The sequence below is a fragment of the Armigeres subalbatus genome, chromosome 3 (assembly GCF_024139115.2).
Source record: "Armigeres subalbatus isolate Guangzhou_Male chromosome 3, GZ_Asu_2, whole genome shotgun sequence".
In the NCBI taxonomy this organism is placed as follows: Eukaryota; Metazoa; Arthropoda; class Insecta; order Diptera; family Culicidae; genus Armigeres; species Armigeres subalbatus.
In genome coordinates, this window is record NC_085141.1 from 210,071,007 (window position 1) to 210,095,972 (window position 24,966).

Sequence of the window (24,966 nt, forward strand, 5' to 3'; positions counted from 1 at the left end):
GCTGGGGTATTGCCTTATCGCCAATGCTAAACGGGAACACGGCGATTTTTTACAGACAGATTTTTCTGTAAATATAATTCTATTGATAGCAAAGCAGTTATTTGACTTTAATAAAATGAAATCAGAATTGCGTACATAATGTTCCGCGTACGCGGAAAAAAAATTAAAATTTCGTTTCGTTTCGAAAAGTTTCGAATTAAATGGACGTTGATTTCGTATCGTTTCGAAATCTCGAAAGTAAATATTTATTTCGATTTTTTTTCATTTCGAATCAACACAGACATCTTATCGCATACCCTAGTTGTGAATAGGTAGCCATCCAATGCGTTCGATTCATCGAATTCTAGAACGAATGCCCATATTGCATGGGTTTTCAGTCATTTTAGCAAACCGGAAGTCGGCCATCTTTAATTTAAAATGGCGCCAAACACAAAATTCCGGCTTTCACTCATCGTTTTAAAGTTTTTGTCAATCATATAGAAGAGAGACTTTTCACTTACCAGTAAATTCTTGTCCATTAAAAAGGATTTTTTTACTCGGATTTTCTAATTAACGCGGTTTTTTACACGATTTTTTACGAGGTGTCAGGTACGTATTCCCCTCGTAGAAAAAAAAGCCTAGGTGTAAGCAAGAAGATCAAACCAATAGGCCATAAACAAATTTACACAACAAAATCTGCCAAAGCCTTCATATTTTTACTATGCGGAAAAAAGATACGTAATTTTATATCGGTGCTAAATCGGCGAGGCTGTTCACCCACTAACGTGACCACTTGTTTACGTCTACACGTGCGTGAATATAATTGCAGCATCGCCGTCCTGCATGCACGCCGGTACCCACATCGTGGAGCGACGTCTTATAAACAAACCTATCGATAAAAGCTTCGCAGCGTCGCCGGCAATCACGTCTCGCGAGTCGCGGCTCGCGATTCGTAAAATCGTAATATCGAGTTGTTCTTGGTGTTCTTCTTGTGTTAGTAGTAGCCAAACAATCATCATCATCATCATCATCATCATAATCATTGTCGCTGTCGCCGCCAGGAGTGCGCCGATTTCCGACTTCGACGATGTCCGCTGTATAATTCAGTCTCTCATAGTCTCGCATCAGTTGCTGGTAGGTCGTGTCGGTGTAAGGTTCAGCCTTCGAAGTAATCGTGATTTATGTGATATTCGATTCGACGTTTTTTTGCAAGTGCATCCACATCATCTGCCTCCTTCCAGTGATAGCCGGTAATTTATATTTCATCCTTTTGTTTGTCTAATGTGCTTTTTTGTGTTGCAAAAAATATGAACAAAAAACGTGCTAACACAATATTGACCCTGGATCGACCTGCCAGCTGGTATAGAGTACATCGTTCGATCGCAACATCATAACGAAATGCGTCATGATGACAGAGGATATGCGGTGTCCTGGGTCAAACAAATTTTGTTCCAACATGAGCATAGTTTTGTCATCTTATCAGTTGTTTACTTTGTGCGAATCCTTCTAAGAGCGAATAAGAAAATCACGTCCCATGAAAAACGCTATTGCGTAATACGAAATGGTGCGTACCGTATGTAGTGGTTGGTGGATGCCGATTTTGTTACTCAGTTGTGTTTTACGGCCATCATAAGTGAATCGCAATATTGTTCCAGTTTCTAATTAAAGCATGGGCCTACGTGAAACTGATGTGTACAAACGATTAGATTTCGAATATCGATTTATAATTGAACCACAGTACGTTAATCTAGATGGCTTCCAGTTCGTTCCGACATCAATTAATGCTCTATAAAAACGATGATTCAAAACTTCATTAAATCAGTCTAGACAAATGCCATTCCAATGTCGAAAGATGTGAGCGATTACATGTAATGATAATGTCGGATGTGGATGTCGTTTATTTTTTCTAAAGGTTTTTTCAGTGGTTTCCCAGCAAAAATGCAGAAGAAAATTTTGTGGCATTCTGATAAAATGTTTTGTAAGAAAACATTGAAAAAAGCAAAATATTAAATAAGAAAGGTCTCAAACAGCATTGATAACGCGATATTTTTTCAAAACCTTTGTTTCAATTTTCATGAACTTTTTCATCGGTATACCCCACTGCCCCAAAACAGTCTAAACTCCGGAACTCAATAACCGATCTGATCTATCTTCAAAAGTCAAATTCTATGTTGGATGTGACTTTTTGCACATTCATATATTTTTATCCGGCATCTGTATTAATTTGTAGTAGATATTATGAAGAGTATGGAGACGAAAACTTTGTACACCACTGTTCTACATAATATATAACTAGGTAATGGATTGTGTCCAGTCAATAACAACCTCAATCCGGCTCAGAGTCCATATCATCGTTTGTTATCAACAAACTATATTCAGGAAGGATCGGTTATTTTCACAGTTGTATAGTTTACCGCTTTTAGAAAATACGTAACGCAATTGAAGAGAGGGAGGACATTTGGCCAAAAGTGGATAGACAAATTTAGAAGAAAGAAATTGCAAGCTACCTTTTGAAAAATAAAAGGTTAAAGGTCAAGAGATAACATTTCTAAAGTTACGTAAACGATGGATGTTGCATTGCTGATCGGAAAGAAGGAACATTAAAATTTTAAATTTTGCCTCATTAAACTTTCATGAATTGGATTGCCAAAACGTTTCTGGAACAAACCAGTTATCTGCAATACTGGAATCCCCAGTTTATAATTAAGCTGGATTATATAACTGAAAGAATTCCTAGAATTAATGAAAATTTTCGCATGATTGGAATGTGTTCTAAGATGCGAAATTTGGCACCTTTACAAGCAGTTGCAGTCCAACGTAATCTATTTATTTTCTTCGACACTAAAAGTTCTCCACACACTGAAGGAAGCCGGCTCTTTGAAGCGAGTAGTGGAAGGCATATTAAACGGTCGCTCACTCGTCGGTCGCGTCGTCGGTCAGAACCTCACTACTACAAATCGCGTGAGTGGGCTACAAATTGTGACTGTCTGGAAAACTGACGTCGACGATTGCCTTGACAAGGGTCAACCAGGTTTCTCCGACATAGCAGAGAGTGACGATTTAATACTCGCATGCTGCTCCGCTTACGGAAACGCGTTTCATTTAAGATTTGTTTTGATCAGTCACGATTATGTCACTTATTGAGATTTTTATTTAATTATTTAATAGAAAGGATAATGTACCTCCGAACATTATGAAGTCGAAGTAGTATGTTTAGTTAGAATAATGTAATTTATTTCTTTAAATTAATGATATCTTATGTAGTGTTCATTTCATTGTTATGTGATATTTATGATATTGAAAAGGTTGAATTTCATGACTTAGAACTACTCGCCAAAAATAAGCCCCTAAACAGATTTTCATGAAATCTGGGAGAATGAAATACAATAGATATATATATATAACATTAGGGAGGTTCAAAAAATAAACTTTGCTCCATTCTAGGACACTAACAGGGTGTCTTACCTGGAAAAACCTGGACAACCTTGAATTGCCAGGGAATTTTTTTTTCACCTGGAAAAATCATGAAATTATCACGGAATTTCTGACACAATCAGGGAAATTTCAATACCCGGAAATCAATCCATCCTGGGTGAAACTCTTTTAAAAGATGGAAATGATTCATAACTTTAAACAAATGTAAAATTTCAATGTCAAATCATACATGTTAAACATGTATTGAACATAGTTTTATTGTTTCGATCTACGGGCAAAAAAAGGTTTTGCCATCTTCAAACGAAGGGGAAATCTCCCTCGGAAATTCTTTAGGAAAGTATTAAAAAAATACAAAATTACTAAGGATTTTTCAAAGCAATGCCTTGGGGAACTTCCAAAGAAATTTCAGGTTCATTTTTCAAAGGAATTTTGGAGCATTTTTTTAAGGAATCACTAAAGGAGTGTCCATAAAAATTATTAGCGTAATTTTCAAAATATATTCCTGAATGAATTACCAAGATGAGTCCCCGAAAGAATTCCTTAACCCGTTATAAGGCAGACGAATCTAAACAATAAATTAACAAAAACTTTAATAGGACACAATGTTGACACGGTATTAAACTCAAATGTATGTTCAATGTATAAACAGTTCAGAAACATTGAACATTGGTGGCAATATTTCCCACTGCGACCAGTTGGTTGATCTATTGTGGCAGGCCCCGTTTTAATGTTTGTGCCTCTTCAGTGTGTCATATCACTATGAATTTTAGTGATTTCCACTTGCTGATTGTAGGCATTTTCCCAATAAGGTATAGCATATTTTATGAAATGTATTGCCTTACTGGGAGAAGTCATCCATACATCTGATGGTTGCATCAGTCCTTTATTGAAAAATTTGTGCCTTTTTTGGAAAAGTGCCTCACAGGTACACAATAAATGCTCCGAATCTTCCTTGTCCCTTTCACAGAAACGACAGGTATCATCTTGAACATAGTTGTTTCAAATAATATTTACTCTGGCAGTGTCCAGTTATTAAACCGCAGAAGGTATTTAAATCTTTTTTAGATAGGCTTAGCAGTTTTTGAGTAACAGTTTTGTTGGGTGATATAAACCTTTTAGATTGTCTTGCTGTTATTGTTTTTTCTTCAGGCTTCATCAATCACATTTTTTCCCAGTTCTTTAGTTCCATTTTGAGGCCCCACAAAATGGTTCTGGTCCTAGAAAAGGTTTTGATGATCCAAGTTTTTCTAAATAATCTGCTTTTTCGTTACCTTGAATTCCACAGTGCCCAGGTACCCAAAATAGACTTACTGAACTATTTTTTGGCACCTGTTGTAGTAATTGAGTGCATTCCCAAACCATGTAAAAGTACATGTAAAAGATTTCAACGCTTCTAGGGCAGCTTGACTGTCACAAAATACACATATGTTTGCATTTCTATAGTTACGCTGTAAACAAACAGAGGCACATTCAATAATTGCTTGTATTTCTGCCTGAAATACAGTCGGATATCTACCCATAGATATTGATATAGTAACTCCAGGACCTGTGACACCAGCTCCAACCCTGTCATTCATTTTGGAGCCATCTGTAAAAAAGATAACTGAACCTGGTCGAACAGTGGGCCTCCTAGATTCCCACTCAACACGACTTGGGAAAGTCACATTAAAGAGTCGTTCAAAATTATATCTCCTCTCCATTCAGTCTTCATGAGTGACCAAAGCATTGATTTTAAAATCTTTCAAAATACTAAGATGACCCCTAAGATCTCCATCAAACAATGTTTTTGTTCTTGTCAATCTTGCATTTTTCTCAGCTTCTAGTTGTACAAATAAATGTAAGGGTAGGAGATTTAACATTGCATCTAGTGCTTTAGTAGGCGTACTACGTATAGTCCCTGTAACAGAAATTGTAGCCAATCTTTGGAGCTGTCCAACTTCTTTTGAATGAATTTAGCTTTAGTTTTTGTCAATATCAAGAAATGCAGCCAACAAAATCTCTTTGGCATCAAAAGTTTTCTCAATTTTTGTTACCAATGTATGAAGTGCTGTTATTGTCGATTTTCCATGCTGATGGTACTTAATCAATGAAATCGATCGATACTAGATATTTTGTTATAGTTGATATAGTTTTGATATAGGCAATATTGTTGCCACTGCCCGGCTAGCGGGAAAACAGGCATCAACAAAAATAAATAAAAGATTTTCAAAAATTAGGTTTTACGTAAAACCAGTCGAATCAAGGCACGTTACATTTTTTGGTGAAGAATCCTAGTCAGAGAACGCATTATGAGTGAAAAACAAAAATTTTGCGCTTTTGTTCCCAAGGGGAGACCCGTCAAAAATCCAAAAACCAAATATACAGAAAGGCATAGCTTTTTTCACGCAAATCACGCCATATTCTAACACATGAGATTCAAAATAATTAATACCAGCGGGAAAAAATATATCTTTGGTGTTTTTTTAACGAATTATAAATGAAAATCCTTCTTCCACTCGAAACTTATGACCTGTTCGTAAACAAAACTGTTCTCAAATTGACATTTCAATTTTTTTTATGGCTCAAATTCATCTGGGGTGTTACTAGGAAGCGAATAAAGCCACTACATGGGAAAATAGAAAAACATATAATTTGTTGGTGGCAATATAGTTGTCACTGCCTCATAAAGGGTTAAGGATTTTCAGGAGGAACTTCCGAATGGATTTTTAAGGAATCCTTGAAGGAGAATCTGGAGAGAATTTTGAAGAAAAAAAATTGTGAAGGATTTTGGCTAAAGGCATTCTCAAATGAATTCCGACTGGTTTATCCAAATGAATTCCTAAAAGAAATTTGAAAGGTATTCGAGAAAAAAAAATCAAGAGAATTTCCGAACGAGATTCTAAAGGAATTTTCAAAGAAACTCCTGAAGGAGTTTCCAAAGCAACTCATTGAAAGGAACCTCTAAAGCAGTGGTTCTCAACCTAGGGTACATGTACCCCTGGGGGTACCTTCGCTGGTCCTAGGGGGTACCTCGGACAAAAATGCGTAATGGCGGACATATTACAATTTCAATCAAAATTCATTTATAAAGTTTTGATTTTTGTGTATTTTCTATTTCAAAAATTTATATTGTACATAATATGTAATGCGATCAATAAATCCCAATTGACACAACCAGCACAATGTATGAAGGGCTGCGGAACAAAAGATCCAACGAACAAAACGTTGAATGAACAAAATGATTTTTTTTTCAACAAAACCCGATTGCTTCGTTGCAAGAAAATTAGAAGCATCCTTTTACGCATCTCGGAATCCTTCTTCCAAGCAGCTCGAAGGCTTCCTTTCAAGAGGCTCGGAAGTCTACTTTCAAGTGGTTCGGAAGCCTTCTTTCAAGAGGCTCGGCAGCCTCCTTTCAAGAGGCTCGGAAGCCTCGCTTCAAGAAGCTCAGAATTCTTTCTTCAATAGGCTTGGAAGCATACTATCAAGAGACTCAGAAGCGTTCTTTCAAGATGCAACGGAAGCTTCCTTTCAAGTGGCTCGAAACCGCCTTCAAGAGGCTCAGTAGCCTCTCTACAAGAGGCTCAGAAGCCTCTAATAAAAAGGCGTGGAAGCCTACTCTAAAGGGACGTAAAAGCATAAAGGAGCTTCCCTTCAAAAGGGCTCGGAATTATGTGTTCAAGAGGATTGGAAGCCTGATTTCGAGAGGGTGTACCACAAATTATACAAAACTTCGAAGGGGTACCTCTCAAGAAAAAGGTTGAGAACCGCTGCTCTAAAGGAAATAATGAAGGAATTTACAAATAAGTTTCCAATTTATTTTTAAAAGTTTCTCTAAAGAATTGATGGAATTAAAATCCAAAGCAATTCCTAAAGCAGTGTTTTTCAAAATTATTTCCCAAGAATTTTCGTAGGAAATTGTTGATGGAGCTCCTAAACTGCCCATGATCGCATATTTTTAGCATTCGTATTTTTGTTGATTTTGTGAATCGTTTGTCAATCCTCCCCTCAAACTCAATCATTTCCAGCTTACCACAGATAAGCAAGATAGTAAAGTCTATTTAACTGTTGTGGGATTAGATGCAGTAAATTGAGCTTTCTGAACGATTCACAGATTTTTTACAAAATGAACAAAAATGCGAGTGTTAGAAATATGCGATCATGGGCAGTAAAGGAATTTCCAATAAAATTTGTAAAGCAATTGCCAATGGCATCTTTAAAGAAATTTCTGAGGAATTTCCGGAGCTAAAGTTTCTGTAAAAAAAATCTTGGAGGAAGTTCCGAAGGGAATTCCTGAAGGAAAGTCCTAAGTAATTCTCAGAATTCCATTTTAATTTTTTTTTGAATTCATCCTTTTCGAAGGAATTCCTAAAAGAATTTTTGATTGAATGGCTGAAGCATTTTCTGGATGAACTTGCGAAATAATTTCTGCTGTATAAAATCTTTGGAATATCGGTGAAAAGATTTATTTTTTTCGAGTATTTGTACTTATCTACCTATGATGGTAGTACACTCCTAGAGATGAGCAAGCCGTGAGCTGAAAATCTCTAATCTTCTTCCTCTTATTGGCATGACATCTCCACACTGGGACAGAGCCGTCTCGCAGCTTAGTGTTTATTAAGCACTTCCACAGTTATTAACTGCGAGGTTTCTTAGCCAGGTTACCATTTTTGCATTCGTATATCATGAGGCTAACACGATGATACTTTTATGCCCAGGGAAGTCGAGACAATTTTCAATCCAAAAATTGCCTAGACCGGCACTGGGAATCGAACCCAGCGACCCTCAACAACAACCGCACGGCTAAGAAAGGCCCAAGGAGGGAAATCTCTAATAAAGATATTAAAAAAGTACACTCCGTGTTGTTCGGAGCAAAACCGAATATAACGTCGTATACTATTTAGGTCGCTCGTTCTTGGGCCGCCAATCGTCAGTCTCCCTGCACACCTGTCCACGCACATCCACTGGCGGAGTTAAGCTGGAGCACGATGGGGCACTTGACCAACCAAATCGAATATTTCTCCGAAATTTAATTATGTACGCCAAAATTGTCTTGAGAAAAAAACTGATTTTCCGTCAATTTTTATAATCACTGCAGTATGGTCCAGGATACAGACTTACGCGGAAAGATGCATTTTACGCCAAAACTATATTTTTTAGAAAAAAAACTGTTGTTCTACAAAATTGTTCGAAATAGTAAGGCCATCATAATGGTTCTACCAAAAAATAGAGTGGCCCATCATATATTTTTTTTTATATATCTCGGAATATTGACATGTTATGTTCTACAAAGTTGTAGCGTAGCTTATTCCAATCAATTTCGAAAAAAAAAAAATTTTCTGTAGCTTTTAAGTTGGCTGATTTAGAGCAAATTTACCTAATTGAATTAGGGTGTACCTAAAAAAACAGTATTTTTGATCTACTTTTTTTGTTTTAGATTTCTCAAAATTCAAAAAATTTTGACAGGAAAACGATTATAACTTTTGATCGGAAAAATATATTGAGCATATTAACCCTAAACTTATTAGCTCTAAAAGTCACCTGAAGACGACTTTTTCGAGAAATCTAAAACAAAAAAAGTAGATCAAAAATACTGTGTTTTTGAGGTACACCCTAATCCAAATAGGTAAAGTTGCTCATCTGCACCATCTACCATTTCCGACCATGCCGCCAAATATTGAACGCAGTATTCTCCCTCCAAGAATTCGATAGTCCGCATCATTCTACGTCCATGTATCATGGACGTAAAGAGCCACTAGCAAACCGTAGACAGTCCTACTTGCAGCCGTAACACGTTTTTTCATCTGGCGGCTAACATCTTTATCGCATGTAACAAATGTTCTAAAATATATGATTTCGTCGACAAGCTCAAATCGCACCACAAAGATCTCTGTAAACGTGCGCATTCTGATAAACAGACTTTATCATTACTGATTTGATTGACATTTATCGGTGAGTACAATATTAACTGCTCAAAGTAGGAGAGCGCAAAGCAATGAATGAAGCATAGAATGGATAGATATGGCAAACAAGCGACAAGTGTGAAGCCTCCGAACCTTTTTTTACCAGAAGGCCAATCGTAAGAACAGCATTGTGGAAATCGCTGTTATTCTGCCTAACGTCCACCAGTAACGGCTTGGGTAGTAGCATGGTGACTACTCTTATCAAAACAGGTCAATAAATTTATCATCACCGATAAATGCCTGCCAACAAATCAACAATGATAAAGTCATGCGCACGGTTATCAAAACTTTCCCAATTGTAGAAATCGAGAGAGTACCTGCAGTATGCAGTATTGAGGAGTAATGGTCAAAGTCTATATTTGGGCCTCAGAAAGTCCTCATTTCAATGACATCTAAGAAATGTCGACCGTCGAACAAAATATGAACGATTTGAGAGCACGTAGCTATATTTGGGTGCCTTAAGGTGTGTTTTTGGGGCCCTCCTTAGCCTAGCGGTAAGATGCGAGGCTATAAAGCAAGACCATACTGAGGGTGGCTGGGTTCGATTCCCGGTGCCGGTCTAGGCAATTTTCGGTTTGGAAATTGTCTCGACTTTCCTGGGCATGAAAGTATCATCGTGTTAGCCTCATGATATACGAATGCAAAAAAGGTAACTTGGCTTAGAAACCTCGCGGTTAAAAACTGCAATGTCCCAGTGTGGGATGTAATGCCAATAAGAAGAAAAAAGAAGAAGAAAGGTATGTTTTCGAATATTTTAAACAGAGTTAGAAGTCGATCACGTTCTGGTTGATGAATATTCCTCCGACATTATCGACGTAAGGACACATCGTGCCGCTAACATCGACTCTGACTTCTGGTGATGGTTGAACTACGCCCAGAATCAACAATGTACGATACCTATGGGCATTCCGGTATGACCTAGAGCAATTGAAGCAAACTGATGTCGCCACTGCATACGTGCAGCATCTCGAGGCAGCGCTGCCGGAAGAGTGGGCACGATTGGTTCGATGAAGACTGCAGACAGATTCTGAAAGAGAAGGACGCAGCAAGAGACCCGCCAGAACGTGGAACAGACGGAAACGGAGAATACAGACCCACCTCTTTCAGGAGAGAAACGCCGTCTGGACGAAGCGGAGATTGGACAACTATGTCGTTATCAAGAATCACGCAAGTTCTATCAGGCTTCGATCCGAGATGTGCAGGGATAAGGATGGGAGCATCTTGGCTGACGAACGTGTGAGAACGAGGAACACCGAAATGGCGCTGAGACCACAGATAATGAAGGTCAATGCAACAGAGGAGACGACACAGGTCCCAACGCACCATATGTTTATCGATTTCAAGACCGCATACAGTAGTATAGAACGCCGTAGAGTTTGGTGAGTTCTATCCTTCGCCACCATACACTGTTATCTTGCACACCGCCAAAGATGGTCCTAACTCCTAAGCACGCGTCTCTAGTATTGAGTGGTGTGCCCTTGAAAAGGCGAGCACTTCTAATTCTGTATTCCGTTAGGATGGTCCTTAAGGAATGAAAAAAAAACCAACCAGCCGTTTTCGAGTTATGAGGATACAAACACAGACCATTTCATTTTTATTATACAGAAGATTAGGCGAACCTACCCTATCCTGCTCGCGTTGTTTTTTTTTACCTAACTGTCAATCGTTTAGTTGATTGCAGCGCCGCACTCTAGATCGATTTCAATTCGCTATCTTTTCTTTTCATATATTGCAGGTTGCAGTGGAATGTCAAAATGCATGAAATCTGACTAGCAAATGTTGAGGCACGCCTGAAAATCTTGCAACCAGTGTTGTTGGCAATGAAAATAAAAATGTTTTGGTACTTCGCAAAAAAAATTGTTTACGGTCTTGGAGGAGTCAAATAAAATCTTTGCTTTTTAGCCAGACTATATTCCAAGAAATTTCCAATTTTCAATACCGTAAAATACTTGGTGAAACACGACAATTTTCACTTCAAAAACATATTTTTTCATTGTCATTTTTATACAATTGAAGTAGTTCCTGAAAGTCTGGCATCACTGTTTTTGGCGCGCTTCGAAAAAACAAACTCGACGAAAACAAACGAACAGCTTTCAGCAGACGTCTACTCGTCCTTCTCTTTCATGCTCTTAGCAAGGATAGGTTTTGACAACCAAAAGTTGACAGCTCGCTGCTTGCATTTTGGTTGGAAAGTTCTTGCAAGATCTTTGCATTTCGCGTTTTGAAAGAAATTTGCAATATATGAACACAGCTGATCTCATGCCAAATCGTTTAAAAAGAAAGTCTTGCAAATCGGTCCAGCCGTTCGTGACTTATATTACCTAAAGAAAACTGCAAACTCATTTTTATACAAAGAGACTAGCTGATCTGACCATGCCTTACCCGGGTCGGGCAGTTGTTTTTCGTGGGTAAATGTCAAATGCAAAATTGATAAGTCCGCAGTCCACTCTTTGTCATAATGACAAACATTTGTCAAGTTGAACCGGACATCTACCAAACCGATTTGAATTCGACATGGATATCAGGCTAACTTGACAAATATTTGTTATTATGAAATAATTAATATTGAGCGTCTTAGGGGAAAATGTTACAAGATTAAAATACTTCAAACTTCCATTTACTTCCGCTATATTAACTTATGTATCTACAAATACGTATTTTGTTTTCTACTTGAAAACTTCTTCAGAAGTTCTGTATCTGTAGATACATAAGTGAATATAGCGGAAGTAAATGGAAGTTTGAAGTATTTCAACCTTGATTTGTTATTATGCCAAACGGTGTATTGATACTTTTACCAGCGTCGCATTCTAAATCGATTTTGACTCGATTGTTTCGGGTTTTTCACAGCTCACCAACTTTATACATTTTCATGATTTTCAAACTATGCAATCAAAAAATTCTATCTTTTTACCTTTCTCGTACTGTTGGTATCTACCCGGTCAACACAAGATCGTATATGATGTCACATAAGATGCTAAAGTGCTGGGTGGAGAGACCCCATGGGGAAGTTCACTTCCATCTGACACAATTCCTGTCAGGCCTTGGCTGCTTCCGGCAGTACCTCCACAGGTTTGGGCACGCGGAGAGCCCCGTCTGCCCTGACTGCCCAGGTGTTAACGAAACTGCAGAATACATACAGTTCGTATGTTCTCGTTTCGACGTCGAAAGAAGAGCTATGGCATGTCAGAAGTGAGAACCTAAGTAAGTACCACATGGTATGTCAGAGCGTGTGTCAGAAGGAGTGGCAGGGTGTGCTAGAGTGAGCACCCAAATAAGTCTCAGATTTGTGTGCTAGAGCGTGAATCAGGTGGTAGGGTGAGCATCCAAGTTAGTCTCACATGGTGCGTAAAGGGTGAGCATCCAAGTAAGACTCATATGGTGCGTCAGAAAGAGTGTCAGGGTGTGTCAGGTTAAAGAGAGCACCCAAGTAAGACTCATACGGGATGAGCTGCTGTGGGAGCGCGAATGAGCGAGTACATTAAGTACAGCCTATCTCCCAGAAGTAATGCTGGGAGGTAGTTCCTGGGGATACCAAGGTATTAGTAGAGAGGGTAACTCAAGTAATCTTCTGTTGCTTGGGGGGGTTTAGTGGGTCCGGCGGACTGGTCTTCTGCCTTCCGCGCCAACCCCACTCACTGCAGATTTGCCTTCATCCATCTATAAAAAAATGAGATGCTAAAGTGGAGGCCATATATCTACTACCCCATACAATATGTACGTATATCGCTTCCACTTTAGGATCTGAAGTTGCATGATATACGATTTTGTGTTGACTGGGTAGCTAGGTGGATTAATCAGTTTTTTTATATTTAAACACAGCTCATCTCAAGACGAATCGATTCATGAGAAACTCTTGCCAATCGGTCCATCCGGTTGCGATCTAAATTGCCTCAAAGAAATTGCAAACTCATTTTTACATATAGAAATAACAGATAGAGACGAACAGAAAGTACCCTGCAGGGTTGCCTGGGTTCAAAGCATTTGCCTGACAAATGTCATTTCCTAGAACGCCGCACTCTAGATCAGTTTACGTACGATTCTTCTAGATTGCTAACAACTCATCAACTTTTTCGAATTTTCGTGGTGTTCGAACTACCCCAGGAGAAACATCTGCTTTTATTTATATATAAATACAGCAGAGCTAAAGAATAATCGATTAGTGAGAAAACCTTGCAAATCAAATCATCTGTTCGTGAGTTATATTGCCTCAAAGAGCCCAGAAAATTGTCACAAATAATGCAGTTTGTGTTTACGGACTGTTTGTATGATGCTGCACAACGTCAATAAATCTTATTCTTTTAGTTATTGTTAAATCTCTTCTGATTTACATTCGGATATAAATGAAAATTTCCTAAGAATTCTCATTTTTTGAATAACTGAACTGTTCAGAATAACATAATTTCAAAGTGCTAGGGATACATTTTAACATAATTTAATGGCACTTCAAAACTGGTAAAAATCCTATCTAAACTCACAATGCCTTAGACAACCTTGAAGTTATTTTTCTTATTAACTGGTTGACCGGCAAGCGTTGTTTTGTATAGTAAGTAAAAATGCGCGTTGTGAACTGCTCGTGCTAAATTTCTGTACAAATCCTTTTTTTAGTTTTTCACGATTTACTCAGCTTTACTCGTGATTATCGCATAAGGAAATATCATAAAAACCCGCGGGAAACTATAACGAACATATCTGATGAAGGAATGAAAAAAATCCATCCAGCCGTTTTACCTGCCATACGAACATAGACCATTTAATTTTTATATATACAGATTTTTTATTTAAAAGCAATTTCTTGAGAATTTTTAATTTTTACCTATAAACTTGATAAAATGTTGTCGATGCAATCAAATAATGTTTTATATCATTTGATTTTTCTTTTATTCTGTGTAAATACTTAAGTACAAAAGTTGTGAAAAAAAATCCTTTGTAATCCGTTTGTAAATTGCCCCAAAGACCCCAATTCAATATATATTATAGTTATATAACATAGGAAGTAAGTTATTCAAATTGATCGCAGCACATGACCCATGCAGCCTTGATGCTGAATGACTCGCTGACCGCTAAAAGATCGCGCTCTCTATCAGTAGTGCAGATGAAATCCAGTCCACTGCAGTAGGGTGAAAGATATATTCTGGACCTCTGAATATTCGTTGGACGTTTGTCTAAGCTTTGAGCGTTTTGTGTTCAAAACTGCTTCAACAAACTAGTGGTCGTGTGTCTGTTTAGTATTTTTCAACATTACATTTTTAATGAACTTTTAAAAACTAATTTTGTAACGAAACATTCATTATAATTTCCAAATTATAGTCAAAAGTCCAAAATATATTCAGGTGTAAAAAAATACCATCATTACCCTAGCTGTGAATGTGTCGCGCCACAGAATCAGCCGATGTATACTGCCATTGACCACATCTTGAAAGAATTATTTAAATTGAATCAGCAAGACCATTAATTACTTTCTACGTACATATTATTTTCACCTATTATCTGATTGACTAATGGTACTTGATTTCGAATGAGTATACAAATTATTTACTTCAAATTGACATATCATGCCATGCTATTCTTCGGAATCTAAACACATAGGCTGCTACCTCCAAATGTGGAACGACACAATGTCAAGGCAGTCATTTTTTCCTAATCACTACTGATGCCATTCCGGCAATTCGCAAGGGTCACTGCTGTCCTAATAGAGTATGCTCACTTCTTACAGCTAGAGTTTCATGCTTTCACGTACCGCCCTGCTGGAAGACTCTATTGCTTTGCGAACAGCTGTGTACAATTCACAAGCCCGTGCCTTTCGTGTCGTTTCGCTTCTGATGTGTCAGGCTATCAAATTGTGTTAGGTTCTCCGACTTGTAGCCAAGCCCCCTTTGGTATTATCAAATATGCACGTTGCTATCAGCACACGCTTCAGCAAATTATTTTTTTCTGTTAATAGATTTTGGCATATCTGCGACTCGGTCGGGTTGATCTTTGAACTAAGTGAAATGGATGGTTCGATTCTTTTATTTATTTATTTTAGACATTAGTACAAACGTCGTCTTTTAGTTTCCGCGCCAATATATTGAAGATAATTGATAATTTGAAGGTTATAAAATATCCATAAATTAATTGGGTGGACAAGTTTGGAATAATTATTCACTTGTAACTTTTGTCACATCCGTTTACGTATTATAGTTTATTAAAAGAAATTTGTATTCATAGAAGTAGACTAAGTTTCAGCGAATAAATCATTTTCTTCACTTGCAAAACTATGAGTATTTTTGTTTTTCATTTCAATTGTCTTTCTCGTGTGCCTTAGATAGGGTGACCATAGGATTTTTTTCCAATGGAGGACAATTCACCCAAATCGTGTCAAAAGGGACATTTGGTTGGAAAAGAAGGACATTTAAAACAAAATACCGAATACAAAACTAACAAATAAAACAAACAATAAAATATTTTAGAATAGTTTTTGTAAATCGAGGCAAATTCGATATCTTCTTCTTAATTTGACATTGAATCTCCACCTAGGACATTGCCAACTCGTAGCTCATTTATTTTTTTTATCTATTGCGTTGGCTCAAGCGTGTATAACACTTAACGGAGCTGAGTCTTTATGATATTTACTATCTATATCATTATTATCAACAGTTAGTAAGGGGAAAGGGACATAGGCCAAGACACTCGTAGCGACTCAAGGTTAGATTGCGTAATTTCAGGATGGACGGGGTTGGGATTTATGTTTTGGGGTATTTCAGCTGCTCATCCGGATGTTTGGTAATTCTATTTCTTCGATAATTCTTTCCCACGACTTTTATCAATGCTTTTATTAGGAAACAATCATCCGATAAAATTTTAGAACAAAAGTTATTTGTTACTTAAATAATCTGACAAAAGTATTTGGTTGGCAATAAATAGATACTTGACTGTTTTGATAGTTTCACTATTTTGACACAAAATGGATTATAATACTGCCCATGATTTCATAGTTGACGTAACAACCAGCACTATCGATGTTGGGAAAACGCATTTATATTAATTTTAACCAAATTATCAAATCAATGGTCAAAATATGCATACGACAGTTTATGCGATCAAACAAACGTTTTGTAAAATGTATGTTCCCATAACATGGCGTAAAAACCAGGCTACTGCGTCTGGTAATATTGTGCTAAAGTATATTGTGCTAAAGAATTATTTTCAAATTTGTTTAGGTAGTTTTGCTTTGAACTAAAGATCAAATAAAACTTAATCTTAATCCTGTAAAAGATACGTATTCTATCCTCAAACACGGAAAGACAAAAGCACGAGCCAGATGCCGTTACATGAAACCATAGAGTTGTACCGAAAATTGCTTTTTGTTGTTGGAACAATCTGATGAAAGTTGGAAGGTGCAAAATCATAAGGAGCAAATGTTGATCCATGTGTGTGTATTGTGTAGTATGAGCATCTCTTTTAGTCTTAAACAATTTTCATACAAGGATTTTGTGGTCCACTGGGTGTGTTGTAAATGTCCTGCCCGTTGTTTAAGGAGTAGTTCTCCCGAAAATCAGGATTTTTGGCTTCTCGTTCAACAAAGTTGAACGATATGTCTTCGCTTATGTGGTACCAACTGGCACAACCTCACACAATCCTACTTCATCGACTGCCGTTGCTGATGAAGCAAGTGTGTAGGAGCCATACAATACTAAATTCTCATCCTACTTGGTTGGCATTGTACAAAAACATATGTGAGAGAGTTAGTTCTGAAAATGTATTGCGAGAGTTCGGCTACGTGCTTGGCGCTGGGAATTGTATTTCATCAATACCCGCTAAGCTGCGGAGAACGATGGAGGTCCTGTACCTCCGGTCCTGTAAGGTCCGGAAAGCACCTGTCTAGCGTACTGGTTTCCTGGGATCGAACCCCACCGAAGGGAGCGGTTACCCTCCAATACCTTTTCCGAACTAAATCTATCCCATGTTTTGCATATGCATAATAGAGTTTCAGACATAGTAATCAAATTGAAAGTTGGGAAATAATAAAATCACCCGAATATAAGAATTACTGGTGCTACCCAACAATTCCAATAAGACGTCTATCAAAAATTAATCCATATCTGTCAAACGTTATCTTTCTCTGGCAGCACGGTTATTTGATAATTTTTGAACTGCCACTTTTAAGTTTATTTTGAGCTTAAGTCGAGAAAGCCGAAATCATTGGATGGCAAATGTATCTATCATAAAGCTGATTTCTAGCTAAATTAGTGCAAAAACCGTTGTGGGAAAATGTATTTGAAAGGTCAACTTGGCCACTATATAACGGCCATACATAAACATATTTTTTCTTAGAAATCCACCAGACATTCAACACACCCGGAAATTTCTACAAAAATTCCTTCGGTATTTCGGTCTGAAATAATTTAAGAATTACCTACTGGTAAAATTTGTTTAGAAATTCAGCAAGCCTTTTTACAATTCCGCATGAACTTTCTTTAAAAATAGGTACTCAAACTCTAGAATTTCTTCCACTATTTTTTTATATCAAATACGTTTTATGCTGTGACATTTCGGTTAGTAGGAGCAAAAAACGATACTTATAAAGACCGTTATTGCCAAATGAATTCAATTGTTTTCGTGGAAATTATCGGGAGTAATTCCTTAAATAACTTCTAGACAAGTTTCCGGTGAAATCTAAGAGGAATTTCCGAAGATGTTTTTGTAGCAATTTCTGTAGTAATAACCGGAAGAATTTCCGAAGGAACTCTTTTAGTAATACCAGCCCAAATAGCAAATCAGTCCCGACCTAATGAAATTCTCATGTAAATTTTAGAGTAGCTCCGGAATTCCTGGCAAAACTTCTAAAAGATTTCCCCGAAGAAATTCCGGAGCAGTTTTTGGAACAATATCGGTGTTGGGGTAGTAATTAGTTCTGTGAAACTGGCAACACTGTTCAAGGTCAAATAAATCAGTATTAACTCAAAGTTGGTGTGAAACGAATCTGCCTTTGGCAAATCGCGATTTGTGCACTAATATATAAGTAGTTTTAAGTAATATTGTATGCAAATTTGTTAAAATAAATCTACTCATATACAGCATTGAAGCAGCTCACAAGAAAATGCTTTCAATAGGTGTTTCAATCGCGCCAAAGGTGGCATACTCAACAATCGGGATGAACTTACAGAAAAGTTTCTGAACAAAATTCCGGAGGAAACCCTGGAATATTTTCAGAACGAATTCCTGGTGGAACTTCCGGAGGAAATTCCGAATGAATCCCTGGAGGAAAATCCTGGAGGAACTTCCCAAGGAACTTCCGAAGGAATGCCTGGATGAACTTTCGGAGGAATCCCTGGAGGAGCTTCCGGAATTCCTGGAGAAACCTCCTTAGGATTTCCTGTAAGCTTCAGAAGAAATCCCCAGAAATGTTGATGCATAAAATTAGCACGCGGTGGCTGAACTATCAAGCCGGGCTGACAAAATTTCAATCAGCACACAGGTATAACCCCAAAAGCAACTAAAATTATTTTTCTGAGCACTCTGAGCAATGAGCACTTAGTGGATGCTTAGTGTTGAGGTCGAAATATGTATCTGTTGTAAGGTACAATCAATTGATAGAATTAAATGGGATAATATGAATTCGTGTTATGACAAGTGATTATTTGAGTGTTATGACAAGTGATTATTGAGCATGGCACAAACACTGCTAGGTGGATCAATCCGGTTTTATTTAGATGATTTTCTAGATGCTTGATACTTGACATTGTATAATGTGAATGTTTTCCGAAACCTTAGCGATATTCAAAACCAGATATCACTAAATAGATGTCCTGGGCGACTACATCCTCCCAAATCTGGCTTGGGGATTCGATGAAAAAGTGCATGGTTTTCTACCTCTCAACGCCTCGTCGGAACAAAAACATGCAGTAGTGGAGTGTTCACTGGCTACATGACTCCAGCGAATGAATGATTTGGTTAATGCGAATGGTAGGCTTCTCGATTTAGTTTTGATCGAATTGAATTGTTTTCAACGGAATGGGTTTTTTCGGCTTGCAGTCTTTGGAGGGAAGCTGAATGATGTCTATTTAATCACCTACCTTTTTACACCTTCTTCAGGGCTTGATTACAAAATTCTTTGTTATCAAGTAAATCCAACACCGAAACGTCGGCGATGATTAAATAGACATCATTCAGCTTCCCTCCAAAGACTGCAAGCCGAAAAACCCCATTCCGTTGCACACAAATCAGTCGATTACAATTTTGAATTGTTTTCATTTTCATGAAAAAACAATTCCGCACGACCTTGTTATCTTGAAACTGAACCGTCAAGGTCTGACGTGGTCAACTAATTCAAATCGTATTCGATTTCAAGCCTTCGAAAAGATTCCTTCTACAAGGGAGGCACTTAGGATCTTAATTTTTTTTTGTGTTATTTATCAACGACGTTTGCGGTCAGCTACACTCGTAGAAGCTGCCTCGGGCGGATTTCTTTTCAATGTATTATGTTGTTAAGTCAGTTTTAGATTGCTGTGCACAAGCCGACAATATTCACTAATCAGAATTGACTATTCGATGGACCAATCATCGCCAGAGTTGACTCCATAAAGATCTTGTCTTGAGCTTACCTTGAAATATTCTTGAGTACGAAGTTGAAAATGGTCTTCTTACCATGTGATACATCCATCTCGCCATGAAAGCATCCAGCATCCTTCGTCAGTTCGCATTATGTGTATAACCACCGGTTCTGAACCCGTATGAAAAATGTTACAGCACACATTTAAAAATTATTTAATTTACACGCTATGTAAAATTTCGAACACATAATTTTCCATTCAAAAGCCTGTTGAAGTGAATTAACTATTTTTGCTTTTCGCGTATACTAAGTACGTAAAGGCTATAGGATCACTCCAAAACCGAACTTTTGATAGAAGACTCGGAGACCCATAGTGTAATATACCAATCGACTCAGCTCGACGAATTGAGTATGTATGTATGCGTGTGTGTATGTGTACAAAAAAAATGTGAGACACACTTTTTTGTACTTAACCTTATGCGATCCGATTCGACGCGGAATCCTTCCTAATTTTTCGCTATTGAGAATTGGACCAATTGGTCATTGCATTCCGGAGTTATTAAAAAACATTGTTTTTTCCACATTTTGTTTTTCAAAAACTGCTGCAATTCACTCAAATGAACGCAAATAAATATATATATGAATATATATTTTCATACCATTAACCAGACATTCATGAACACTAGCAGGAATTTCATACACTCCGTACTAACTAAGATAATGTTCGTCTTTACTTTTGCAATGTCGGGAATTATTGATTCCAGGAGATTTATAAATATCCAAATATTATGAAATCTCATATTTAGTTCCTTATTAGTATTTAATGAATAGTTCAGAAAGTTATGATTAGAGAATGCCTCAAACCACTTAAGCCCCAACATACACGATAAAATTTGGCACGAAATAAGGTTCCCCCAAACACACGCGACGCGATTCTATCGCTTGGCGACTGCGATTCTGTCGTCGCTGGTATGGAAGGATAAATGGAACATTGCCTGCAGCGACCCAACGATAGAATCGCGGCGACTAGTTGTCGCCGTCGCGGTGATGAAATCGCTTAGGTCTGGGGGAGCCTATATATGAGCGAACTGTCAAATCCGTCGCCGTTGTGCTGCATTGTATTGGGGGTTTTATTCATTTACCCCTTTGAAAAGTTAATTAATTGATGATTCTAAATGAAGTCGAAATTATCACCAATAAATGTATTTTGACCATACATTTTGAGTTCATAGTCCAAACAGGACCAATTTGAATAGGAAACGATGTAACTGGATTCCCCGTCGAATGTAACTTGTTGCGAGAAAATCGGATACAAAAAAAAGTCTAAATGGCGATTGAGATTTTTTTGTGCACACACATACTGACATCACCTCAACTTGTCGAGCTGAGTTAATTGGTATTAACACGAGACTCCGAGCCTGCTACCAAACATTCGTTTTTGGAGTGAACATTGACCTTGGAGTACTAAAAAGGCAAAAACACGGTCTAAACCCAGATTAATCCACTTAGCGGTGATGGTGCCTTTCACGTGCATTTTAAAAATAGTATATTGGCCATAATTTTTGATCCCATAGTCCGATCTGGCTCATTTTCATTAGGAAACAATAGGACAGGATTCTGCGTTGAATGGAAAAAAAAATTGTTTAGGGTAAGTGCAACAAAAGTGAGCTGAACTCGTACTTAGAGTACAAGAAAGGCAAAAACAAATGAAAAAAAAAATCAGATTGACTTAACTCTGTTAATTGCAAATACTGGCAAGAAATTCCTTCGGAACATTTTAGTCGAAGCATCGTCCTTGATGCGTATCATAAAAGAACCCGGGGAATATTGAGGAAAAAAAAGTTCTTCACTATCAAAGTTGAAATTTTTGCACTCGTATTTTTTTTTTTTTTACTTTGTGTATAAGTTTTTGCACACTATTTTAAAGCTTATACACTTACCTTTGTAGTGATGTATTAATATCAGAGAATAAAAATTTAAAAAAAAATTTAAAAAAAAATTTAAAAATAGTTGAAAAAAAGTATTTTTTAAGAAAATTTGCTGAATTTTTTACCCATTTCTGACTTTGACACCTTATATCTCTGGAGCTAGTGCACCTAGAGACTTCAAATTTAGGATTTCTCTTAATTAGAGTATTGACAATAGAGAGAAAATGTTTAAAAATGATTTGGAAGGCATGACATTTTCGATTAATGACCGCCAGAAATTCTATAGTGCTACCGTGATTTCTCTTTTTTTAACTTTATTTAAGAGTTTTTTTAATCTACAGAATAAGTTCAACACCGAGCCTACTGTGATGATTAATTTGCTTATTTTGAAAAAAAAAACAAAAATGAAATTTGATTAGTAATTGTACTTTTTCAACACTTTTACTATTTGATGTTATTCAAAATCATGTATGATGGTAAAATACACAATTCGTGGCAATGATATAGTTGAACAAAAATGATTTCTAGCGATTAATCGCGGAGAAAAGGCAAATTTATAGTATTTTTCATATATGTCGTTTATGCGAAGGGGTAGAGTCGGACAGGTGTTTTAATGAACAGAAAAATTCATGCCCTTTAATACAAGCACTTTTCCAAAGACATGATTTTCGATATTTTTTTTCAAATTAAATTTTACTGAATGCCAGTACCAATGCTAATAAAAAATACCTCCTAATGATTTTCTATTAGTTAGGGGGGTAAATAATTGAACAAAATGGTACGATGAATAAAATTAAAATTCGCAAAGCATTGTTAAAAAAATATTTAATAACTAATAAAATATTGTTGTTGTCCTTTAAGAAGATATTATTTTTTTTAATATTTGTATACACCCATATTGTATGGATTACTTTTTGTTCTTGAGCTTTTTATATTAAACAAGTGAATACTAGTATTTTCATATTCACTTTTCGTAAATAATGTGATATTTGCAAAAGTGTCCTATATATAAAATAAAGACATAAGGAATAGAAAATAGAGATATTAGAACCCTTTTTTTATTTTCTTCTAAGTCAATACGAATATGTCTTATACTTTATCTTTCAATAATAATATATAATAACAATAATAATGTCTCATCAGTTCTAAAATATTTTTTTAACAAATGCGATACTAATTTTATTTTACCATGTTGTTCAATTATTTATCTTTCTAACTAATCGAAAATCATAAGGTTTTTTATTAGCATCAGTAATGGCATTCAGTAAAATTTATTTTGATAAAATATCGAATCTCTTGTCTATGGGGAAGTGTTGGTATGAAAGGGTATGATTTTTTCTGTCCATTGCCGATTAAAACAACTGCCCATCTCTGTCCATTGCATAAACGACAAAATGTAAAAAAAAATACAATAAATTTGCCTCTTTTCCGCGAAATCATTTTTTCCAACAGGATCAGCGCGACGAATCGTGTATTTTATCAATATCTATGATTTTGAATAATATCCAATAGTAAAAGTGTTTAAAAAGTTCTATTACTGATCAAATTTCATTTTTCATTCTAAATAAGCAAATAAATCATCACAGCAGGCTCTGGAATTTTGAATTTTTTAGCAATGTTCATCGAAATTAAGTAATTATACAACAACTTTTTAGGCTAATATCGTTAAAAATTGTGTATATATTGATGTATATTGAAACTTCGCTGAAGACACCTATGGTCAATTTCATCATTTCAATGACTGAGAGGTTTATTTCATGTTTAAACCAGGGCTGCCCCAGTGTGAGACGTGACAGCCTGAACATTTTTCTAAAAAATCCAACGCTCAACTCCTCTACCACCATCTTGACATCGTCACCAGAAGGCGCTGGAAGTAAATGGCGCTGTTGTAAAATGCGCTATCAATAAAACTCAAATTGATCGTTGAAGTAATGATAAATGATAATTTCTCGAGTGTTACGTCTGTTTGTCTGTGACCGAAATACCATTCAAAGAACAAACTAACAGCTCGAAGCTAATAGGCTAATAGCAAAGAGCGAATTAATAGTTTGTTCTTGTCTATGAAGCATGTATTCAAGATTACATACAAGAAAAAGAAAAATGTTCAATTAAAGGCTAATGGATGAAAAATCGTAAGTTTAATTTTTTTTATTTAAAATTTTAAACAGCGTATGATACTTTGATATAGAAAGTTTAATATTGTTGAAAAGTTTCCCTACTCGGAACTATTGAGGCCCATGTTGTGTACCGCGCACATTCTATTTCAAATCAAGTTCATATCTATTATATCAGCTCCATCGCCAGCCCCAATTAAGGTGAATGTGCCAACTTATCATAGGAACGTTAATCAGCAACGCGTAGTGTAATCCTCACAAACAAATATGCTCGTTATATTGTTCCGTATCTAAGATAGGCGCCCTAATCGGTGGCGAAACCCACATAGGAACAAAGCACATGGCGGCGACGTCAACTATGCACAATGGGATTCTACATGGATGGATGTAAAAACACTAACTATATCTTGATGGTGAAGCTATTTTATTTAAATACTGATTACGATTGTGAAGACTTTTTTTTTATTAAGACTCATATTTGCTCAAAATGATGATGTACATTTGATTACTGACGACCATTTATGTTATCGGTATTCGTCTTCTTCCATTTCACATTGGCCTGTCATTCAACTTACAAATAGCTACAGTGATGTTGAAAGCATTTCCCTCTTTGCTAAGAATCAACCGCGTTCCAGAAGCTAAGTTACTTTTATTTGATGACGATGAAGTAAAAGCGAAATTGCGGTGATACTTTTTGGCAAATTTAATAAAAACCACCGACTTCGGAAGTTAGTGTCTATGCAGCGTATAAGATTCACCATCGTGGTAATACCATCATCATACCAATAGCGATCACTTGAATCCCGAACGAATGTATGATTTTTCGATACTCTTCCACAGAAAGCACAATGTGTTAGTTCCGGATAGCGGATTAGTTTGCGTTTCGATCACGATCTCAAAATTGTTGAAGATATGTGTGAATTCCTCAGATTTGTATGGAATTTTTTGATTTTCCCCAAAGATTCTAAAGATCACAAACACTGGAGATTCTTCATAGTACACGAGGGAATCCATTTTATTTGTGTTACTCATGGCATTTT

The 24,966-nt window shown here is 36.7% G+C and overlaps 1 protein-coding gene across 1 annotated transcript in view; it reads left to right on the top strand.

Moving 5' to 3' along the window:
* The first annotated feature begins 1,080 nt into the window (after window positions 1-1,080).
* The window catches only part of LOC134228009 (pyruvate carboxylase, mitochondrial), a 63,035-nt gene continuing 39,149 nt past the window's right edge, over window positions 1,081-24,966 (top strand). Inside the window, exon 1 of the mRNA XM_062709763.1 lies at window positions 1,081-1,229. The gene's annotated coding sequence lies outside the window, so the exon portion shown is untranslated. The remainder of the gene's footprint in view (window positions 1,230-24,966) is intronic.